This window comes from Chelonoidis abingdonii, chromosome 1, assembly GCF_003597395.2.
Source record: "Chelonoidis abingdonii isolate Lonesome George chromosome 1, CheloAbing_2.0, whole genome shotgun sequence".
Taxonomy (NCBI): Eukaryota; Metazoa; Chordata; order Testudines; family Testudinidae; genus Chelonoidis; species Chelonoidis abingdonii.
In genome coordinates, this window is record NC_133769.1 from 362160532 (window position 1) to 362181646 (window position 21115).

Genomic DNA, 21115 nt, shown 5'->3' on the forward strand with positions numbered 1-21115 from the left:
GTCTTTCATTGACTTCAGTGGGCTTTGAATCAGGGCCTTAATCCTCAACAGCCCCCTTCAATTGTAGATGTGGGATACAGAGCACAGCTTGCCCAAGCCTATGTTGTGCTAGAGCCAAGACACCAGATCCACCAATATACAATCTCACGCTCTCAAGTCCCAGTACTCCAAGAACCACCACCGCCAACAGGGAAGGGTCTTGTCTCAAAGGACCACACATGCCAGAGAACTTTGCCTGTTGGTGCTGCCAGCTCCTACTCCTGAAGTCTTTTCATCAGAAGACCACCAGTCGCCCCGATATTCCCAACACCAACTGTGCATCACTCATCATTCACATCCGACACCTCATGTCTCTCCTTCCTCTGTCAAAACCTAACATTAAATTGCTTTGCTTAGAAAGGTTGGTAGATCTAAGTCATTGCTATCAATACATCCTTGATTTTATGCTGCAGTGCGGATGTAGGGATAGAAAGAGGGCTGGACATTATATTAGAAAAAGAGTTATGAACTTAGTTATAGTCAACAAAGGAGTGAGAACTTGATCTAATTAAGGAATTTTGAAAAAAAAAAAAGTCTAGTGATTTAGATGCGATGTAGATTTAAGCCAACCTCTATCAGGGAAGTAGGGGAATGGGGAAGGCACACGAGGGGACATTAGTTATGGGGTAAGTTCTCCCTAAAGTACAATGTTTCTTGCAGCTTCCTCTGAAGCCTCTTTGGAACTGACAGTTCCTATGTCTCCACTCACTCACTTCCATTCAACTTTTTCAATTTGTTATTTCAAAATCCAGTCACTTAAAGATACTGCATTACTGGCATTAAAAGTAAATGTCTCGGCCCAAACCTTCTCCTTGGCGCAAATATTTTGCTATTTAACTGGCATTAAACTTGACAATGCATGAGGCAGAATAAAAATACTGAGGCTATTTTGATTCTATAGAACCGATGGCCAAGGAGACATTTTAGTCAGTGCTCGTGTAGCACCCTTCATCTGAGTACTTGAGCATTTTACAACAGAATATACAGGATCCGCCACTGAGACAGCGACTTCTGGACTAGAACGAAGCATCTGTCCAAATTAATGTTAAAGTTTTAGGACAGAAAGCGAAGACTTAGTGAATAGAAACCACGAATAGAATCTCAATCAGCACAATGCTGTTCCCAAACTGTGATTTTGGCAAGAGGCTAGCATCAACATGCCTAGTCTTGCACCAAGTATCATGAGATCGTCTTAGAGACACCTCTAGCTCGCCAAGAAACTGTTCACTGCCAGTACCAAGGAAGGCGTTCCACCACTAAAAATCACCATATTTCATGGGAGACCTCAAAAGAGCAAAACCAGGTACAGTGCTGGCCCCTCTCACTTAGTCTACATCCAGATACGGTGTGGTCTGTATATTTGACAAAAGGTAGCCATTATCAGTAGTGTTTTTACAGCATCTTGTTACATGTTTTGACTGTAATCCCACTTCATTAGAGTATTTGATAGTTTATCCCAATGCACAGACCACATATTTGATTCCTTTTCTAGTTCTTAAAAAAAAAAACAAAAAAAAAAAACACGACTCGACAAACCTCATTTCCCTAGCAATTTTAGATGGGGTCTCTCTGAAGTGAGGACTAGTCCAGAGCATACAATATTTGAGATCATTTTACAGAATTAATCTTGGAAACTAGTGGAAAAAAAAATCCCTCATCCTCCCCACTCCTGCTGACTGATACCTGCAGACATGTTGTCACTGGGGTCACAAAAAAACAATGACACATTGAAATGTTCTTCCTGGAAGTTGAGTGGCCTCCATAAGTAATTGTGTTCTGGAACTAAAAAACAAAGCCGCAGTGCATGTGAGACACTGGGCAAAGTTCCAGACATGACGACAGAATCCAAGAAGGTCAGAGACGAGATACCACATATTTGATATTTGGCCTAACCCTGCTACATAGCTACACACCTCACATGTTTCCATCCACCACAATGTTTACTTTGCCTGCCTCCTAAACAGCTATTTATTTCTTGTAGATATAAACCTCTCTTGCTAGAATTAAATTTGCTTATAGAGCAGTGTGAAGTCAGAATTCCAGTTACCAAATTCCTAGGTAAAAAGACACTGAAGTTACTGCAAATATTTTCCATTGATGCAAGATATTAGCTGCTGTTTTCTGAAACTATGTGGTATTGACATAAGAGGGTAATGAATATTGTGAAATCCTTAAGTATACATAACTTTATTTGCTATGCTGCAATTTAGCCCGATTATTCTGTTTATCCTTTTCCACTGATTATATTTCATCATTTGACAAGCTTTCAGTTATGACTGAGATTTTCAAAAGGGACCTAAAAAGTGTGTAATTCCCATTAACTTTCTTTGAGATTTGAATACTTAACTCTTGGGTGCCTTTGAATCCCGTAGATCTGGTGACTGAAGAATATCCAGTGTATCTGAAAATCTCACTGGCCATAATTTTCAACTGCAGCCCACTTATTTGTGTGCTCCCATACGAAGTTTTAAGTCATGTGTTTACTGAAACTGAAGTCTATGGATCAGCAGCAACCAGTTACTGGTCACAGTTCACTACTCACCAAAATGATGAAGTGTGACTATCCAGCTGCAGAACAGAATGATCTTGTTAACTGCTATTACACATGTTCAGGTTAATTAATTCTGTTAAGTCTCTTAAATATTCTGATCATTGCTGGTTTGTTTGCTCTTTAAACCAGTCTCTTCCAACAGTGCAAAAATATCTGCAATGAAGTCCGTCTCCTTTCCCTAGGATCTCCCCTCTCTTCTGGGAACAGGAATCCTGAAATGTGATTCGATCAAACCAAGCTTTCACTAAAATACAGCAGATTTCTAAAAGGAGCTCAAGCTTTGCACTTGAGCAAGGGTTGGTAATGGCATAGTTATAAATACATCTGATGCCCACAAAGATCTCCTCCTCCAACATTCCCACATCTCATCTTTCTGCCGTGCCACCTATCTGATCCAACACAAGTATTTCTTTACACATAGCTAACACCAAGCTTCCGGAATGTGACCCCATTCCAGCATCTCAACACCACAGAAGAGGAAATAAATCTCTTCCTCCCTCCCAGAACTGTACTAGACTAAGTATTTCTTGGTGGCTGGTTCACAGAACTGCCATGCTTCTGCCTCCAACCTAAATATTCCAGTTACACTATAGGGGAAGAACAATACTATTGCTAGGTCAGACAGGGGTTTTGCAGCAGAGCTGGCTTTTAGGGGCCGAACCTTCTGCACCTGTGGATCATGTAACATGACACTCCCAACTAAGGCACCAACACTCTCTGAAGATGGGGCCAAACAGTTTTAATCATGACACTGGAGTGTCATAGACCTCTGTAAAAGTCAGGGTTACAACCACCACCATGATTTAGTTTAGCATATTAGAGAGGACTAAAGTGTCACATAACACAGGCAGGTTCTTTCTCCCTCTGTGGTGAAGTTAGTGCTCGTGAAAGATTCTGACTGAGAGCTCTGGAGAATAAAGTTTATGTCGCTACAGAACAGTATGCACCGAAGTACCACAAGCTCGTCTCCTCCAAACAAGGCATTTCAAAACTGCTTTGGCAGGATGCAAGTAGGTGACCTCGTTTCAGTGTCTATCTAATCCTCTGCCTCTCTGCCAAGACCGCCTCTCCCAGTGGCTGTTATGGCATTGGTGTTTGTGGAGTCTTCACTTGTAGGCACTGGACAAACTCACTCATTTCACAGAGGTCATTGAACAAACAGAAAACTAGGACACCAGATCTGAGACAGTACTATAGACATAAAAAGATTTCACAGCCCATTGCCATGTGCCATCCAGTTCCCCTTTGCATTTTTCCTCGTTTAAAGGAACATTAGTCTATTATTACAGCAGAGGAAGAACATCTTGACAGCCCTGCACGTTTTAGCAATACAGAAGTGACCTAAACTTTCCTGGAACAACATTAGTCCTTCAGGGGAGAGGGACCTTGGGGCTTATCCTGCCCCGGTCTTTGATACCTGCTGCCCATTGGTTCTAGAATTAAACTTTCACCAATGCAGCAAACTCTTGGATCACTATAACAGTCTTACCATGGAGTCACCGACAGTCACCTTCAGCTCTCCAGTCTGTCTTGCCAGCCAGGCAAGCGGGATTTAGTGATAACTGGTCACCTCTACCAAAAGGTCACATACCTCAGAACAATTTGTGTCTCAGATCCCATCCCACGCTAAAGACAACACCTGTAGCCAATCCTGTAATAAACTAAATAAAGATTCACTAAGTAGAAAAAAAAACAAGAGTTATTTACAGGTTCAAGCAAGCAAGCATATACACACAGAAGTGAGTTACCATCTACTAAAGATGACAGAATTGTAACAACGTGTCAATTTAAAAAAAACAGTCTTTCAGGTTGGACCCAGGGATCACCCCTGAGCAATCTAGTTTAGTATCTCCGGCCCTGTGAGATTCAAACAGCCAAGAGATGAAAAAATGTCTTGTGACCTTGTTTAATCTTTTACATTTAGCCTTCCAGTCAAAGCGACAAGCACCCTTGCCCATAGCATTTCCAAGGTGAGATTGGAGAATGGCCCTATCCTTTGTATCATGATGTTCCTTAAATGGCCCATTTAATCTTGATAGGCATCCTAAAGCAGGTGGGGGAGGGGAGGGGGTAAGAAGAGAATTGCCATGCCTGGGTTCACAAGCTCAGAGAAAAGATTTCAAAGTTACAAAGCAAAACTTACATCTTTCCTTGTAATGTCTCTCTTCCATGCTACAAATGAGATCAATACATGCAGCACCTCACAAGCCTCTCAGAGTAGAAACATTAAAATACATTAGACGAATACATATGTTGAACAAAATTACACAGGTGAGCTGGTCTGGTTTCCAGCTATGAATGTCAGTTCTTAGCGAATGCCTACAAGCTTGGCAAAAGCTGGCACTGCCCCAGTGCCAATAAAGAGCTCCAGTCTGAAGCAGCTCACAAGTGCATTGGGTTCTTATCTGTGATGAAAATGTTCACCTGAGCACATTCAGAGTTCATTAGAAGGATGCTACTGCAAATCATCAACCAAGATAGAAATTTGTATATAATGCTCAGAAAAGGAACCAGGAATTAAACCAGTTAAAAGTTAAAAAAAAAAAAAAACTTGCAGCCGGTCCCGTTCCAAACCACGCCTAGAGACCAACTGTACACGCTCGTGCTCTACACACCACATTTCCTCACCCTCACATCCCGCCCTGACACCAAATGGCAGGACTATCTTCCACCTAAAGAGGGTGTCAGGCAGCATTTATTCCAGCTTGGTCCCACGGCCCGCTGGGGACATCAGTTGGCGGCTCCTTCATGGAGCTGTGACCAGGGGCGTGTACCCAGCATGGTTCACACCTGTACCCAAGGCCTGCCCTTTTTGCAGCACGAGGGAGAACCTGGCGCACGCTTATCTTGAATGCACCAGGTTGCAGCCCCTGTTCTGGCTCCTCCAGAACTTCTTGTTGAGTTTATGGTTGCACTTTTCCCCGACACCTGTTTCTTTTTGCACACCCCATCCATGGCCCCACGAAGTCGCGAGACCTCCTTTTTCAACCTCCTCCTGGGCCTGGCCAAACTCTTCGTCTACACTACCAGGAGGAGGATGCTGGATGAGGGGGTGCTCTGCGACTGTGGGGCCTATTTCCATTCCTCTCTAGTTTCACGCATCCGGGGAGAGTTCCACTGGGCAGCGTCCGCTGGCTCCCTTGACTCCTCTAAGGAGCAGTGGGCGCTTTCCAGGGTTCTCTACTCGGTGTCCCCATCCAGTACCCTCATTTTGAACCTATGACCTTCACCTCAGTCCCTGTTTTTCTCATTTGTTGTCCCCGTGTTCATTTCGTCCCTGGGTCCAGTGGTCCCTCCCTCTAGGCTGGGAGAGGGCCCTTTAGAAGTAGGTGGGCTTGCGCCCCCCCACCTCCTGGGTTTTCCAATAAGACCAGCATTACTACAAATGCAAGTACCATAATGTACCACTTTTAAGCAAATATTTAGGGGCTGTCTCAAGTTGGAGAGTTTTTAGGTTTTTTAACGTTACGTCTTTAGAAAGACCCAAACATATCCTTTGAGTTTATTCTCCTCTTAGAAGTGAATCCATGGGAACTACTCCAGGCAGGGGCTCTCTGAAGGAAAACAGTATGTTAAAGCTTTACCACAAAATAAGCTTGCCAATTCCATTCTTTAGAGGAAGTTCCTGCTAAATTACCACATTCTTACTTTTACAAGATGGCTTTTTTGCATGCCAGGATGACAATGCCACCAGGGGATTAGTGACAATAGAGGTCACTGGTTCAAGTGCAGCTCAGTTAGGTAGTAATGAGGTTATTACTCTCTGATGTCTTGCCTCAGAGTACATCTACACTACAATTGGACACTGGCAGCTGGCCCATGGGGCTGTTTAATTGCAGTGTACATGTTCTGGCTCAGGTTCCAGCCCAAGCCCAGACATCTACACTGCAATTAAACAGCCCTGCAACGTGTGGGGCAGAGGGTATGCAGGGTTACATGCCTACTCCCGGATTTGCTGCTTGGCTCATACTGAGTATGCTTGCTGAAGCTGGCTGCCCTCACTCTATCCTGTCTGTCCCATCCCATCCCCCCGCATTGGCAGGGATGGATCACCTTTAACTTCCCAGATATAGATTGGAAGACATGTGCTACTAATAGCAGGGTGAATAATGGCAACAAGGATATGGAGGTAGAAGTTACCACATCCACAGTGGAAGGTAAACTCAAACGGCTTAATGGGACTAAATTGGGGGCCTGGATAATCTCGATCCAAGAATATTCAAGGAACTGGCACATGAAATTGCAAGCCTAATAGCAAAGATTTTGAATGAATTTGTAAACTCGGGGGTCGTACTTTATGACTAGAGAATTGCTAATATAGTTCCTATTTTTAAGAAAGGGGAGGGGGGAAATGATCCAAGAAATTACTGTAAGTTTGACCTCAATTGTATGCAAGGTCTTGAAACAAATTTTGAAAGAGAAAGTGGTTAAGGATATAGAGGGTGAAGAGTAATTGGGATAAAATACAACATGGTTTTACAAAACATAGCTCATGCCAGACCAAACTGATCTCCTCTGAGCGGGAAACTGAGTTTTTAGACAAAGGAAATGCAGTAGATTGAATCTACCTGGATGTCAGTAAGGCATTTGATACAGTTCCACATGGGAAATTACAGTAACTCCTTGCTTAACTCGCACTCACATGCATCTGACTAAGTGAGTATTCACCCATGAAAGCCTATGCTCCAATACTTCTGTTAGTCTATAAGATGCCACAGGACTCTTTGCTGCTCCTCGCTTAACACTGTAGTTATGTTTCTGAAAAATGCGACTTTAAGCAAAACGATGTTAAGCAAATCCAATTTCCCCATAAGAATTAATGTAAATATGCAGGGTTAGGTTCCAGGAAAAAAAATTTCACTAGAAAAATTTTATATTATACACACACACACACAGTGTAAGTTTTAAACAAACAATTTAATACTGTACACAGTGATGATGATTGTGAAGCTTTGTTGAAGTGATGAAGTCAGAGGGTGGGATATTTCCCAGGGAATGCCTTACTGATAAATGATGAACTAGAACTCAGCTGATCCCTCAAGGGTTAACACACTGTTGTTAATGTAGCCTCACACTCTAGAAGGCAACAAAAATGGAGGGAGGGGACACAGCATGGCAGACAGAGACACACACCGTGTGTGTGCACGCGTCAGAGGTGAAAGTAAACTGGTACAGTATGGTACAGCGTAGCGGCAAGAGCCAGTACACTGTGCCGGACCGCACCGGCTTCCGCGGCGAGGATTTAAAGGGCTCTGGGCTCCCCACCGCAGCTCCGTCAGCCAGGCTGGGGACCGATTTAAAGGGCTCAGAGCTCCCCGCAGCAGCAGGAGCTCTGGGCCCTTTAAATCCCACCCAAAGGGCCTGGAGCTCCATGGTGGCTGGAGCCCTGGGCCCTTTAATTTGCTCCTGAGCCCCAGGGGCTCCCAGCCACCTCTGCAGCTGGGAGCCCTGGGTTGATTTAAAGGCCCTGGGGCTCCGAGCCACAGCCGGTGGCCCATGGCCTTTAAATCTTGAGGCCACACCTCTTCTGGTTGAGGCCATACACCCCTCAGGACTCCAGCACTACCAGTAAGTCCTGTAAATTACTTTCACCCCTGGTGATGGGGGTGTGTGCGAGAGAGTGAGAGAGATGTGCATTACCCTTTAAGTACGCTGACTCCACCTCTAAGTACATTGCCTTTTTAAGTAGATCAGGAAGTTGAGATGCAGCTGCCTCTGTCCTGAGCCCCCTCTGCTCTATGGAGATAGGGTAAGCGGGTGTCAGAAGCAGGGGGAACACCTTGATATTAGACCCCCTCTTCCTCCCTCTGCACAGCAATCAGGAGGCTCCCAGAAGCAGCTCCAAGGCAGAGGGCAGGAGCAGCACATGGCAGTGGGGGGAGGGACAGCTGAACTGCCGGCAACTGATAGTCTGCTGGGCAGCTCCTGCACAGGGAACTTAGGGGAACAGGGAGCTGATGGGGGGCTGCCAGTTCACCCTGGTTCCAAGCCCCAACCAGCTAGCTGCAACGGGCTGCTCTTCCTGCAAGCCATGGACAAAGCAAGTGGCTGCCAAACAACATTAGAAGGGAGCATTGCACAACTTTAAACGAGCATGTTCTCTAAGTGATCAGCAACGTAACAACGAAAGAACGTTAACCAGGACGACTTTAAGTGCGGAGTTACTGTATTAATTAAATGGGAGAAGATGAGGATTAATATGAGAACTGAAAGGAATCTGTTAAAGAGGTGACTACAATGGGTCATACTGAAAGGTGCACTATCAGGCTGGAGGGAGGGTACTGGTGGAGTTCCTCAGAGACTGGTCTTGGGACCAACCCTATTTAACATTTTTATTATGGACTTCGGCACAAAAAGTGAATGTGCGCTAATAAAATTTGCGGATGTCAAAGTTGGGAGGTATTGCCAATATGGAGGGAACCAGAATACTATGCAAGAAGATCTGGATGACTTTGTAAATTGGAGTAATAGAAATGGGATGATATTTAATAGTGCAAAGTGCAAGGTCATGAATTGAGGGACCAAAAGACAACTTTTTCCTATAAACTGGGGATTTATCAGTTGGAAGCGACAGAGGAGAAGACAGACCTGGGTGTAGGCTCAAAATTAGGCGAAGGTTTCTAACCACCAGAAGAGTAAAGTTCTGAAACAACTTTGCAAGGGGAGCAGTAGGGGGGGGCAAAAAACCTAACTGGCTTCAAGTCTGAGCTTGATAAGTTTATGGAAGGGATGGTACGATGGGACTGCCTACAATGGCAGGTGGCCCCTCAGCAACCTCCAGTACCAAAAATCCTCAACTGCTGGGGATGGCAAACTACATGGCGAGAGCACTGAGGCCTTAGCTACACTGGCGCTTTACAGCACTGCAACTTTCTCGCTCAGGGGTGTGAAAAAAACACCCCCGAGCGCTGCAAGTTACAACGCTGTAAAGCGCCAGTGTAAACAGTACCGCAGCGCTGGGAACACGGCTCCCAGCACTGCAAGCTAATCCCCATGAGGAGGTGGAGTACATGCAGCGCTGCGAGAGCTCTCTCCCAGCGCTGTTGCTGCGACCACACTCACACTTCAAAGCGCTGCCACGGCAGCGCTTTGAAGTTTCGAGTGTAGCCAAGCCCTGAGTTACGACAGAGAATTCTTTCCCGGGTGTCTGGCTGATGGGTCTTGCCCACATGCTCAGAGTCTAACTGATCACCATATTTGGGGTTAGACAACAGGTATCCAGGTGCTACTCTGTGGCCTCCTTTCACAGTTGTCTGGATAACCGGGTTTGGGAGGGGATGAAAGAAAAGTAGTGAGCTTCTCCTCAGAGTGAGAGTATGGGGACGAAGGGAGAGAAGAGGGGGAAAGGAGGCGGCAGGGATGTAACTAGTCCCCTAGGGAAAGTCCAGCATTAGCACTCACCCAACTGCTGGTAGTAGAGAGCTGAGCTTCCCACTAATGCTACCCCCACCCCACCCCTTTCCTGGCAATCCCCTTAATGCTATATTTCAGAGTAGCAGCCATGTTAGTCTGTATCCGCAGAATACATGCTGCATCCGAAGAAGTGGGCTGTAGCCCACAAAAGCTTATGCTCAAATAAATTTGTTAGTCTAAGGTGCCACAAGTACTCCTGTTCTTAATGTTATAGTCTTAAGCCTTGGCTACACTGGCGCTTTACAGTGCTGCAACTTTCTCGCTCAGGGGTGTGAAAAAACACACCCCTGAGCGCAGCAAGTGACAGCGCAGTGAAGAGCCAGTGTAAACAGTGTCCCAGCGCTGGGAGCGTGGCTCCCAGCGCTGCAAGCTAATCCCCACGGGGAGGTGGAGTACCTGCAGCACTGGGAGAGCTCTCTCCCAGTGCTGGCGCCACGACCACACTCGCACTTCAAAGCGCTGCTGTCACAGCGCTCCCGCGGCAGCGCTTTGGAGTTTTGAGTGTCGCCAAGCTATTAGCTTCCCAAGCGTGGGACAAACTAATTTTCCTACATCAGGCTTAAGGCAGACCCATTAACAGTCAATTAAGGACAACTGTGTCACATTTAAATAGATATTACAATGCTTAGAGCTACATCAATGTTCTTTAGGATCACACACAGAAAAGCCTTGGTTTGCCATCTCTCAGCGGAAAGCGCAAAGCATACTCATTCTTGTTCCTGCAGGCTCAGCAGGTTCCAGCCGGGCAGGACAATGATTCCTAACACAGACCCCCTGCACAAATCTGCAGTATTTACAGGAATGGGGGTATGTACAAGGTTGGCTGAGATAGGCGGACAGTTCCCCATATGATCATCCCGCACCATCAAAGCGCCTATGCCCTTGTTATAAACAGATAGTTAAGGGTTAATGGCTCTTTTACCTGTAAAGGGTTAAGAAGCTCAGTAAACCTGGCTGACACCTGACTAGAGGACCAGTAAGAGGACAAGATACTTTCAAATCTTGGTGGAGGGAAGTCTTTGTTTGTGCTCTTTGTTTAGGGGGTTGTTCGCTCTTGGGACTAAGAGGGACCAGATGTCCATCCAGGCTCTCCAAATGTTTCTGAATCAGTCTCTCGTGTTTCAAAATTGTGAGTATAGTCAGGCAAGGCATGTTAGTCTTAATTTTGTTTTCTCAACTTGTAAATGTACCTTTTTTGCTGAGAGGATTTTACTTCTGTTTGTTGTAACTTTGAACGTAAGGTTAGAGGGGGTTTCTCTGGGCTATACGAATTTGAGTACCTTGTAAAGTATTTTCCTTCCTGATTTTACAGAGATGATTTTTACCTTTCTTTTTAAGAACCTGATTGATCTTTTCCTTGTTTTAAGATCCAAGGGGTTTGGATCTGTGTTCACCAGGGAATTGGTGAAGTCCCTCAAGGCCACCCAGGGAGGGGAGAGTTTTGGGGGGACAGGCAGTGCTCCAGACACTGAAATTTCTGGATGGTGGCAGAGTTACCAGATGTAAGCTAGTAATTAAGCTTAGAAGTGTCCATGCAGGTCCCCACATTTGTATCCTGAAGTTCAGAGTGGGGAAGAAACCTTGACAGCCCTCAAGCAGTGGGAGTGATTTTTTATTGACTATATTAAATTTAAGGCTACATGTAACCCAAACTGACATGTTCTGTTACCAAAGGCCTCCACAGTACTTTAAATATAATCTTCATACACCATCCCTTTAAAAAGATGGGCAAGTTATCACCAAAAGGACAGAAGGGTAAAAAGAGTCAGAGTTTTTAGAAGTAGCCACTTATTTCCGATGCCCTAATGCAAGTCATCTTGTGCCTGATTTTCAACGGTTCTAGGGACCCCCTGGCACCCACTGACTTCAGTTAGAGTTAAGTGCTGAACACCTCTTTAAAAAAAAAGAAATATCAGATCCTCAAGTGTCTCAGGTCAAGTCTACAAAAATAGTAGCGCTCAAAATTCGGGGATTAGTGGCGTGCTTAACTTCACACGGTGATTCAGGTGGGTGGCAGAGTCAGGATTATAACTCTGGCCCCAGCCCCGAGTTCAAAAAGCTAGAGCATGGTGCTTTTGCAGGGGCCCTCAAACTTACATTTATAGAAATGCTAAAAAGAGTGCACTTCTTCATGCACTCAGGGCTCTAGCTGTACTTGTCTCAGTCTCTGTACTTTTCAGGAATGGCTGTGCATGGATACAGTTAAAAGTCTCCAATGCCTGTGGCACTAATTTTTTTTATTTTTCTGTGCACGGCAAGAGTTCTTCCTGGTTATCCACACAAGTTTGTGTTTAGCAAACAAGTATCCGTGCAGCATGCATGATCTTGCGATGTACCAAGAAGCAATTCGTTTTCAGGTAATGTAATGTAAAAGACACCACTGTAAGCTGACACCCAGCATGTTAATATTTGAACACACAGAGCTGTCTTACCTGTAGTATGTTAGAAGGATGTCATTAAATCATAAATCTTAAAGAAAGAACTTTAACCCAGACCTGAGTAAGGCAGAACCTACACCTGGAGAAGGTAACCCAAGTTAGCCAGCACCTTGACAAATGATAGGTTCCAAAAGAGAACTTCTGGCCAAAATTTTCAAACCTAGTGCTTAAAGTTAGGCTGGAAACTGCAGGTGTTCAGCATCTTTTTAAGATGAGACCATTTCTGTTTCAGGGGCCTAAATGTGACTTCAGCAGCTTCACTTTAGGCATGCAGATTTGAAGACTTTGGCCTCTGGCGCTAGGTTTCACAAAGGTTACATAGAGATGCACCTCTACCTATGTGAAACATCATGGATCTTCCAAAAGAGTCTCAACCAAAAGAGATGCAAATTATTAGTAGATAGATTGACATGAAATTCCCACACTTGCCTACAAAAGGTAATCACCGTCATGCCAGGCAACTGCTTCTGAAACCTCACTGACTTGACACCTTAAAGAAACTTCTCTCCAGGCAGGGCTTCCTTCTAGGTTAAAGCATGAAAGCTGAGATAGAGAAGAGACCCTGATTTCAGAGGATGTGTCACTCACCCATACCCTCCTGTCACCAGAAACATATCCAATCTTTATTTTTCAGAAGAAAACAGATCAAAGCATTGGATAAGCCCATTATAATGTTTACAGATGAACAGTTGGGGCATGCGGGAAACATTTTAATGCAGAAGGAAGAAAGTTTTGATGGATGGATAAGCAATATAAATCCTTTGTACTTCTGTATCTCCTTCCACCTAAGTGTCCCAAAATGCTTTACAAGACATTAAACCCCACAACACTTCTAAGTATTATATCCCCATTTCCCGATCTGTGAAATGGAGAAACGGGTATATAGGTAAAAAGCAAGTGGGACCATAGGTTCTCAGGACCTTGGAGTGAGGGGGTATCAAGCAACATCCACAGTTAGGGCCAGTCTTTCAAAAGAAGCCTCTAACTGACTTGTGCAAAGTCACACTGTAAGTCTGTCAAAACGGAGAACAGAATCTCCTCTTAGGTTTTTAAGTTACGCTCCGCTCATTAATTGTAGTAAAACAAACATCCAGATCTCCTTGTTCCTCGTCTTTTAACCAGAAGATTTCCCCTTCTCTCCCTCCCACACCAAAACACTGATCTACTGTTGTCATAAACAGATACTTAAGGGTTAATGTCTCTTTTACCTGTAAAGGGTTAACAAACAAGGAACCAAAAACACCTGACCAGAGGACCAATCAGGAAACAAGATACTTTCAAATCTCGGTGGAGGAAAGCCTTTGTTTGTGGTTTTTGGGTTTTGCTTTGTTCTCTCTGGGTGCCTGAAAGGGACTAGACATGCAACCAGTTTCTTCCAATCTCCTGCATACGTCTCTATATTTTATCGCGAATAGGAGTATTAGTAGAAGGCCGTTTAGTCTTTTAATTGTTTCTGTATTGGCAAATGTGTAGTTGCTGAGGTATTTTAAATTTGTTTTTGCTGGGGGAGGGTTTTTCTCTGGTTGTCTATCAAGCTGAAAGTCCTGTATACTTTTACCATCTAGATTACAGAGACCTTCTTACGTGTTTTTTTTTCCTTTTCTTTTTTTAAAAAAGTTTTGCTTTTTAAGACTGGTTGATTTTTTCCCTGTGAGGCTCAAGGGGAATGGAGTCTGTTCACGAGGAATTGGCGGGAGAAGGGACAAGGTAAATTTCCTCTTTGTTTGATCAGGAGCTTTGAAATCTGGTTTCCTCTGGGTGAGGGGAAGGGGGAGGGGTAGAGGTGGAAGCTCTGTTTGTAATTCAAGGAGATTTGAATCACCAGTATCTTCCAGGGAACCCAGGGGGGAAGCTTAGAAGGCCTGGTGAGGAAAGAGTACTTACTTCCTTGGGTGAAGATCCAGGGTTGGAGTCTTGGGGGTCCAGGGAAGGTTTTGGGAGACCAGAGTCTATCAGGCCGGGATAAAGTCCTGATTGGTAGCGCTTATAGATCTAAGCAGGTAATTAAGACTTAGAGAAATTCACGCTTGGTATTTTTTTTTTTTAACCCATTTTTTAGGACGCTAAGGTTTCAGTATGGGAGTTATTCTGACAACTGTATTTCTGTGATTGCAGTGTTATAGTACACCATCACGGGTTGCCTTATTTTAGACCAGCAGTTTTAGATTCATGTGAGTGTCATGATCGCACAGATTAATAACACAGCAGAAGTGGCCGAGGACCTAATTCATTAGATGTGCCTCATTCGCAGCGCTTAAAATTGGAAACAGCTAGAAAACCTAATCTGGTTAATTTAAAAGACAGGACACTTTAGAATGGGCACGACCCTAAAGGAAAATGTAGCCTTCATGCCTAGTGCTTTGATGCTGATGTACATGTTCCTGAATTACATGAGGATGCAAGACCACCTATCTAAAGCAGATTTACAGAATCCTGCCTGACTGTGTATCACAGTTGGGACCCATAAAGAACAAGGTTATTTAAATTTCAGCTTTGATTTCTTTGGGCCGGGGGGGCGGAGAAGGGTACATGCTGTGGCACAGTTGTATATTTATAAGTGGCCAGCAGGTGCCAGTAGCACGATGACCAGATTAAAGGTTTCGCAACGAAAAAAATTGCTGTTATTTTTCATTTTAGGTCAGAGTTTGTTCTACAAACTGTTTCGCTACCTTGACAGGTCACCATTGTCATCTTCCTAACAGTACTCTAAAGTGAAACTGACCAGAGCAACAAATAGAATATGTAAAAACATGTACAAGTGGGAGAGAGTACAGCAGACAGAGTTATTTCAGCTGAAATTCGAGCCGGCACCTAGCAATCCTGCACGACCCTTGCCCCAATGGATGCTCTCATGGCGTACTTGCAGGCGATCAGTGCTTTACAGTGTAAATAATACGATGGGCTTTCAATTATGCCATATTGCACGAATCTTTCCAAGCACACACTTGCCTATTTCTAAAGAATAGCTTTCAGTGAGGCTCTGCCATGGCTGCAAGGGATTGGCGGGCACAGCGCTAATTGGCGGAATCGCTGCCCAAATAGGTGTGCTCTGTCATCTCAGTACCACCTCCACAAAGAACACAGGGCAGGGCACGAGAGGGTTGGGAGATCTTCTTTTTCCCCCTTCACATCACAATTCAAAAAAAAAAAAAAAAAAAAGATACCGTCATAGGCTTGATCCTGAAAAGCTGCCAAGCACCCTCAATTCCCATTAAATTCAATGAAACAAGGCAGGTGAGGCACACTCTCTTATCAAATCAACTACTGTTGGTGTGTGTGAGAAAGAGACAGACACACAAGCTCTTGAGGTCTTACCAACAGAAGTTGGTCTAATAAGAGATATTATCTCACTCACCTTGTCTTTCTAATATCCTGGGACCAACATGGCTATGGCTACAATTGAGCATTTAGCACCCAAACTTCAGGTGCCCCCAAAGTTAAGCAAGAGATTATTTGCAGATTTTTCACATACACAAGAGGAGAGGAGGGTGGAAGATTCACCCTTACACAGAAGCATCCTTATACACAATGTAATTGAAATCTGAGTGGACAAAGCAGACCAAAAATAAATCAACCGCCAGGTACCTCTTCAATCTTGTATTGATTAAGTACAACACATTCCAAGATAAACCTTAGTGTGGAAAGGTTTATGATTGCCCCTCCAAAGCAATTCAAGAGACACCTAGTTTGAATATCTTCAGAAGAGCACATTTATCTGGAAAGTCTTTCTTGGAAGGAACATCATAAAAATATTTTAAACCACATATTAAAGAGATGAAGTGGCTCGTGTTTTACAGTATCAAGCAATGATAGGCTATTAGTCCAAAAAATAAAAAATGAAAAATAAAAAAAATCACAAGGCACCTGGTTCAGAATGGGGGGGGAGGGAGAGAGAGAACTGAGAGAAAGTGGCTTTAAAAAAGAACACAGCAAAACCAGATATCAATAGTTTTCTCCAGTCACTATTTACCACAATCTCCTGTTACTACAGACAGCCATTTAGAATTCCCCCACAAACCTTTCCCCCGCTTTACGTGTCCGGGACCATTGGTGTGTACTTGGTACTATTCAGATCAAATAGACAAGGACCCTGTCTGGAAGGGAGTGTGCTTGGAGCAGGAGACTGGAAATCAGATATGCTGGGTTCTATTTCTTGTGGTCTCTAGTTCACAATGCGACCTTGAGAAGGTCAATGAATTTCAGTTCTGTCTCTTTCCTCCCCTGTAAAAATGGAAATGCTCTAATAGGCTTAATGTCAGCAAGATGAAAGGTGCTATGGAACAGGGTATTAGCATTTTAAATGAACTAGCTGATTTGTGTTGCACTGTCCTCTTCTGACCAGAATCGAAGAGATCGACTTTGGGCATAGCCCCTATACCGTTAAACTCTGCTGAGGTTTTCCTGTTACTCCTCTGCTTTTGAAGCAGGAGAATCAGAGTTCTAGCCTTGCAGATATCAGGTAATTTAGTATGGCTGTGGCATGCAACATAGTGACAGCACTGAAATCCCAAGTGACCACAGATCTGTTACATCATTAACAAATGATGGATTGTTCCTGCCAGCTAGCCTTAGTTTTAAAGCTACAGTATATACATACATAACCAACAAAGCATTGGTTTGGAAAAATAAGAGTGTCCACTAAGAGTTACATAGACATTATAAATCAGTGCAGGGAAAGGAAGACAGCAGAGCCTCCTGAAGGAGAAATATGAGCAGTGCCTGACAAGCCTCTAATAAATCTTCTCAGTTAGTTAATCACACTCTCTTTTGGATAATGAGTTACAAAAAAAGGGCTAATTATTATAACCCTTTTGGAGGGGATAATGGTTCACTAACTACATTTAGCATCAAATTGAATTCCAATCCACACCTTGCACAGATGTGCTATGCTGGACATCAGCTGTTGGAGAGAAAGATAAGATTTTTGAGGGCGGGGGTGGAGGGGCAGATAAAGATTGATAAAGGAATCATTCAGAGTCTGGTTAACATCCCCAGCAGGTGCATCTGCTGCTTAAAAGGCCACACTTCAAGCAGCAATGAGCACCTACCTGACAGAACAAGACACTTGCTAATGGGAATATTACCTTGTTCAGTGTTACCCTGAAAGTTAAGATAATGATGGGATAACCAAATCCACACAACAGTACAAGTTAGAAAAAAAAAAAACTAGGGCAATTCTAACAGTTATTTATAGAGGATGGTAAATATGCATGGCACTTTATAAAAAGTGAAAGAAACAAATAATCCTTGGCCCACAGAGCAGATGCAGGATACTGCCAGGGCCAGCTCCAGGGGTTTTGCCGCGCCAAGCAGCCAAAAAAAAAAAAGCCGCAATCGCTGTCTGTGGCAATTCAGCAGGAGGTCCTTCACTCCGAATGGGAGTGAGGGACCCTCCGCAGAATTGCCAACTAATAGCTGGACGTGCCGCCTCTCTCCAAAGTGGCTGCCCCAAGCACCTGCTTAAGCTGGTGCCTGGAGCCAGCCCTGGATACCGCATCTAATCATAGTCTTCCTGGTCCAAAGGAAGAATTTCCCATATAAATGAAACTAACTTCAAAGCTTTTAAAAGAACGAGCTGCTGAAATCAGCAAACAGACACCAAATAAAATGTATTGGTCTAGAATTCATTTAATTTGTGCTTCTGCAGTGAATGGCAGTGGACAAATCCTTGTCATTTTGCTTCTTTACATGCAAAGAATCTTTTCTTTTAAAGAAGTGTTTTGCACAGCTTGAAGAAGACACCCACTTTAAAATTAACTACCTTGCAACTGATCTGATATGCACATTTAAGAAGTGGCTTCTGATTTATAAAGAGACTTTTTACAGTGGAATTACTACTGTTTGATTACCAGTTTGAAGCAGACTTCAAGGCTTGACAGTGCAAGTGAAAAACATGATAAAAATAACAACCTCTTCCCAAATCGTGGAACCACCACAAGGAAAGTGGGTAATGACTAGATGGTGTGTTAATGGATTGTGTTATGTATGAACAGATGACCAATATACCCAGCAATTCAAATGGAAGGCAACTCAATATACACCAAATCTGACATTGACTAGACACTCTAGATGCTAATTGGTAGGTATGCTATCTACAGACCAGTAATTTAGGTAGTGGTGAATCTAAACCACAAAGCAAGGTAGAACCATTATACTTATTCTGATAAAGACACACAGTGTTTAATCTTATCCCAAACAGGTCTTTAATACAAAACAGACCTATTTGCAGTTTTTTTGCACACAGTACTGTCTACATGGTCTGAAGTGTGACCACACTAGTCTAACCATGTAAAGGCATGGTGGAACTTTCTAACGTAGACAAGCCATTATAGAGAACTATTCTATGAGCTCCCATTATTCTTTTGTAGAGCTATCAATCAAAAGCCAGTACAAACAGAATCAGAACTAATCTTTAAAAGTTTCACACACAGCATCTTACTGCCCAACAGTGTGCACCTTTCAAAGCATTTCAGATTACATCCATGCTTCCTTTCCTCCTCTTCCCCACTAGAAAAAACTCACAAGCAGGCAGGATATGTAGGAATGATTTCAAATCAAGTTATTTGTTCTACGATTCCTTTTCTCCTAAAGATAGGAAGTGTTGCAAAAATCTGAAGAGGACAGATTTCCAGGACTGAAAAATCCTGCTTTGCCATCTGGTCCAAGACATCTAAATCTCTGTAGTTTTAATGCCAGAAAGTGCTAAGGCAAAGATGAGTCAGTGCCTGGAAGTCTATTCACCAAGAAGTACAGAGGAACTGTAGTGGGTTGGAGAGAGCAGGGGGTGTAAATAAAACAAATATTCACCAACTATGTATCATTCGTTCATTCCCAAGCCCCTTCCTTCATTCTTGCTTCACTCCCTTTCAGAATTTCCACCTTTTCTGGTGCTTTCTTTGCAAAGCCAGCAAAAGGCCATAGATTCCCCTGCACATTTCCCCCCTCCCCTCCCAGCAATATAAATAAAGAATAAAGGAGTTTTAATAAAAACAAACCTAACCCCCTGGAAGGTGTCACCAGGCAGAGACATGCTGTCAGACTTATTAAGACGCTAGGGGAGGTTTCTAATTGTCTGCATTGACCCAGGGTGTTCCTCCTGACTAAACTAATGAGGCTGCATTAATCTACCTCAGGCTCCGGGATTTTGCTGGCTCAGGATTGCAAGACATGAGATAACCCGCTATCCTGAAAAATACCACACACGGTCTGGAGGGTGCCAGGGCAGCGCAGATGCTGTCATCTCGATAGCAGTGTTGATGTGAATATACACACACCTAACACGTCGTTAAAAACAAAGCCGGATGCAACCCAGATGAAATGTAATGATCACAGTCTGCTGCCTTACATATCCCGGCACCTGTGAGAGCCAGCCTGTAACCCCAGACCGGGTGCCCTCTCTCCAGTTGTGCCCCTGGCATCCATCCTCATTAGGACTGACACAAGCCACTCGCCATTCAGCGTGAAGTCCCTCGTGCCCAGCCCCTCCATAGCAGCCAGCGTGGACAGGAGACACCGCCCCAAACTTTGGAACGGCAGAGAGCAAGGAGGGAGGGCGACTGTCGGGCCAGGGGCTCCAAATCCCACCCCTACCCCTCTCCATGGGATCCCGCCTGACCTACCAACTCCCAGGGCTGCTCTGTTAAGTCAGCTGCCGGCCAGCGGGGCTTGCAGCCCATCTCGCTAGTCCCTGATTAAGGAGAGGTGCACGAACACCCACCCAGGGCTGAGCGCCCCATCCAGGGGAGACTCCTCTGGAAACACCCCACACACAGAGCCCCAGGGGAATCTTTCCGTTCCCTTCCTCCCCCAACCTAGCTCCCCAGAGAGCTGCCGGGATCGGGGAAGAGGACGCGGGGGAAGGAGAGAGACACACACACGCCCGGTGTTTCCACGCCCGCCCTCCCAGGCGCTGGGAAAGGGGGTCACACGCCCAGATGCGTCCCCAGCGGCTTGGCAGAGGCGTGGGGGGGGGGAAGCAGGGTCCCCCATCGCCCCCTGGCACAGCAGGCTGGCTGCTCCCCCCGCCCCTGGGCTGGCTCCCCCTTACCTGGGGAAGCCACCAGCTCCGAGCCACTCCCGGCAACTTCCAGCGGCCGGTCCCCGGCTCCCGGCCGCGCGGCGAGAATTCCCCGGGGCTGCCCGCCTTGCCCAGCTCCTCCGGGGACTCGGAGCCGTGCAAAGCGGGGAACCTGCCGCTTCCTCCCCGGCGCCTGGGCGTTGCGATCGGCGCCTCTCCAGGAGGGGGACGCGAGCCGGGTGCGGCGCCGGACAGCGGCAGAGCCCGTAGGAGGAGGCACCCTGCAGCCGGCAGGCTCCGCTCGCTCAGCGCCTTCGCTGCCCGCGCAGCCTCCCCGATCCCATCCCTCGGCCGGGAGCTGCGGAGTAAAGCGGCGAGCGCAGCTCAGGGGGAATGAAACCGGCTAACTCCGCCCCCGGCTGAACAGACAGGGCAGGAGGCGGGGCTGCCCTGGCTGCACCCAGCCCCGGCGGGAACCCGGGCAGGGAAGGGTCACAGCCTGGGTTGTACATCCCCACCCATCCCCCAGCAGGGAACCCGGGCAGGAAAGGGTCACAGCCTGGGCTGTACATCCCCACCCCCACCCCCGGCCCAGCTGGGAACCCGGGCAGGAAAGGGTCACAGCCTGGGCTGTACATCCCCACCCACCCCCCAGCA

General features: G+C 45.3%; 1 protein-coding gene across 1 annotated transcript in view; it reads right to left on the reverse strand.

Moving 5' to 3' along the window:
- GDPD5 (glycerophosphodiester phosphodiesterase domain containing 5) overlaps positions 1–20728 on the reverse strand; it is a 358488-nt gene extending 337760 nt beyond the window's left edge. Inside the window, exon 1 of the mRNA XM_032796412.2 lies at positions 20489–20728. The gene's annotated coding sequence lies outside the window, so the exon portion shown is untranslated. The remainder of the gene's footprint in view (positions 1–20488) is intronic.
- Between the last annotated feature and the right edge of the window lie 387 nt (positions 20729–21115).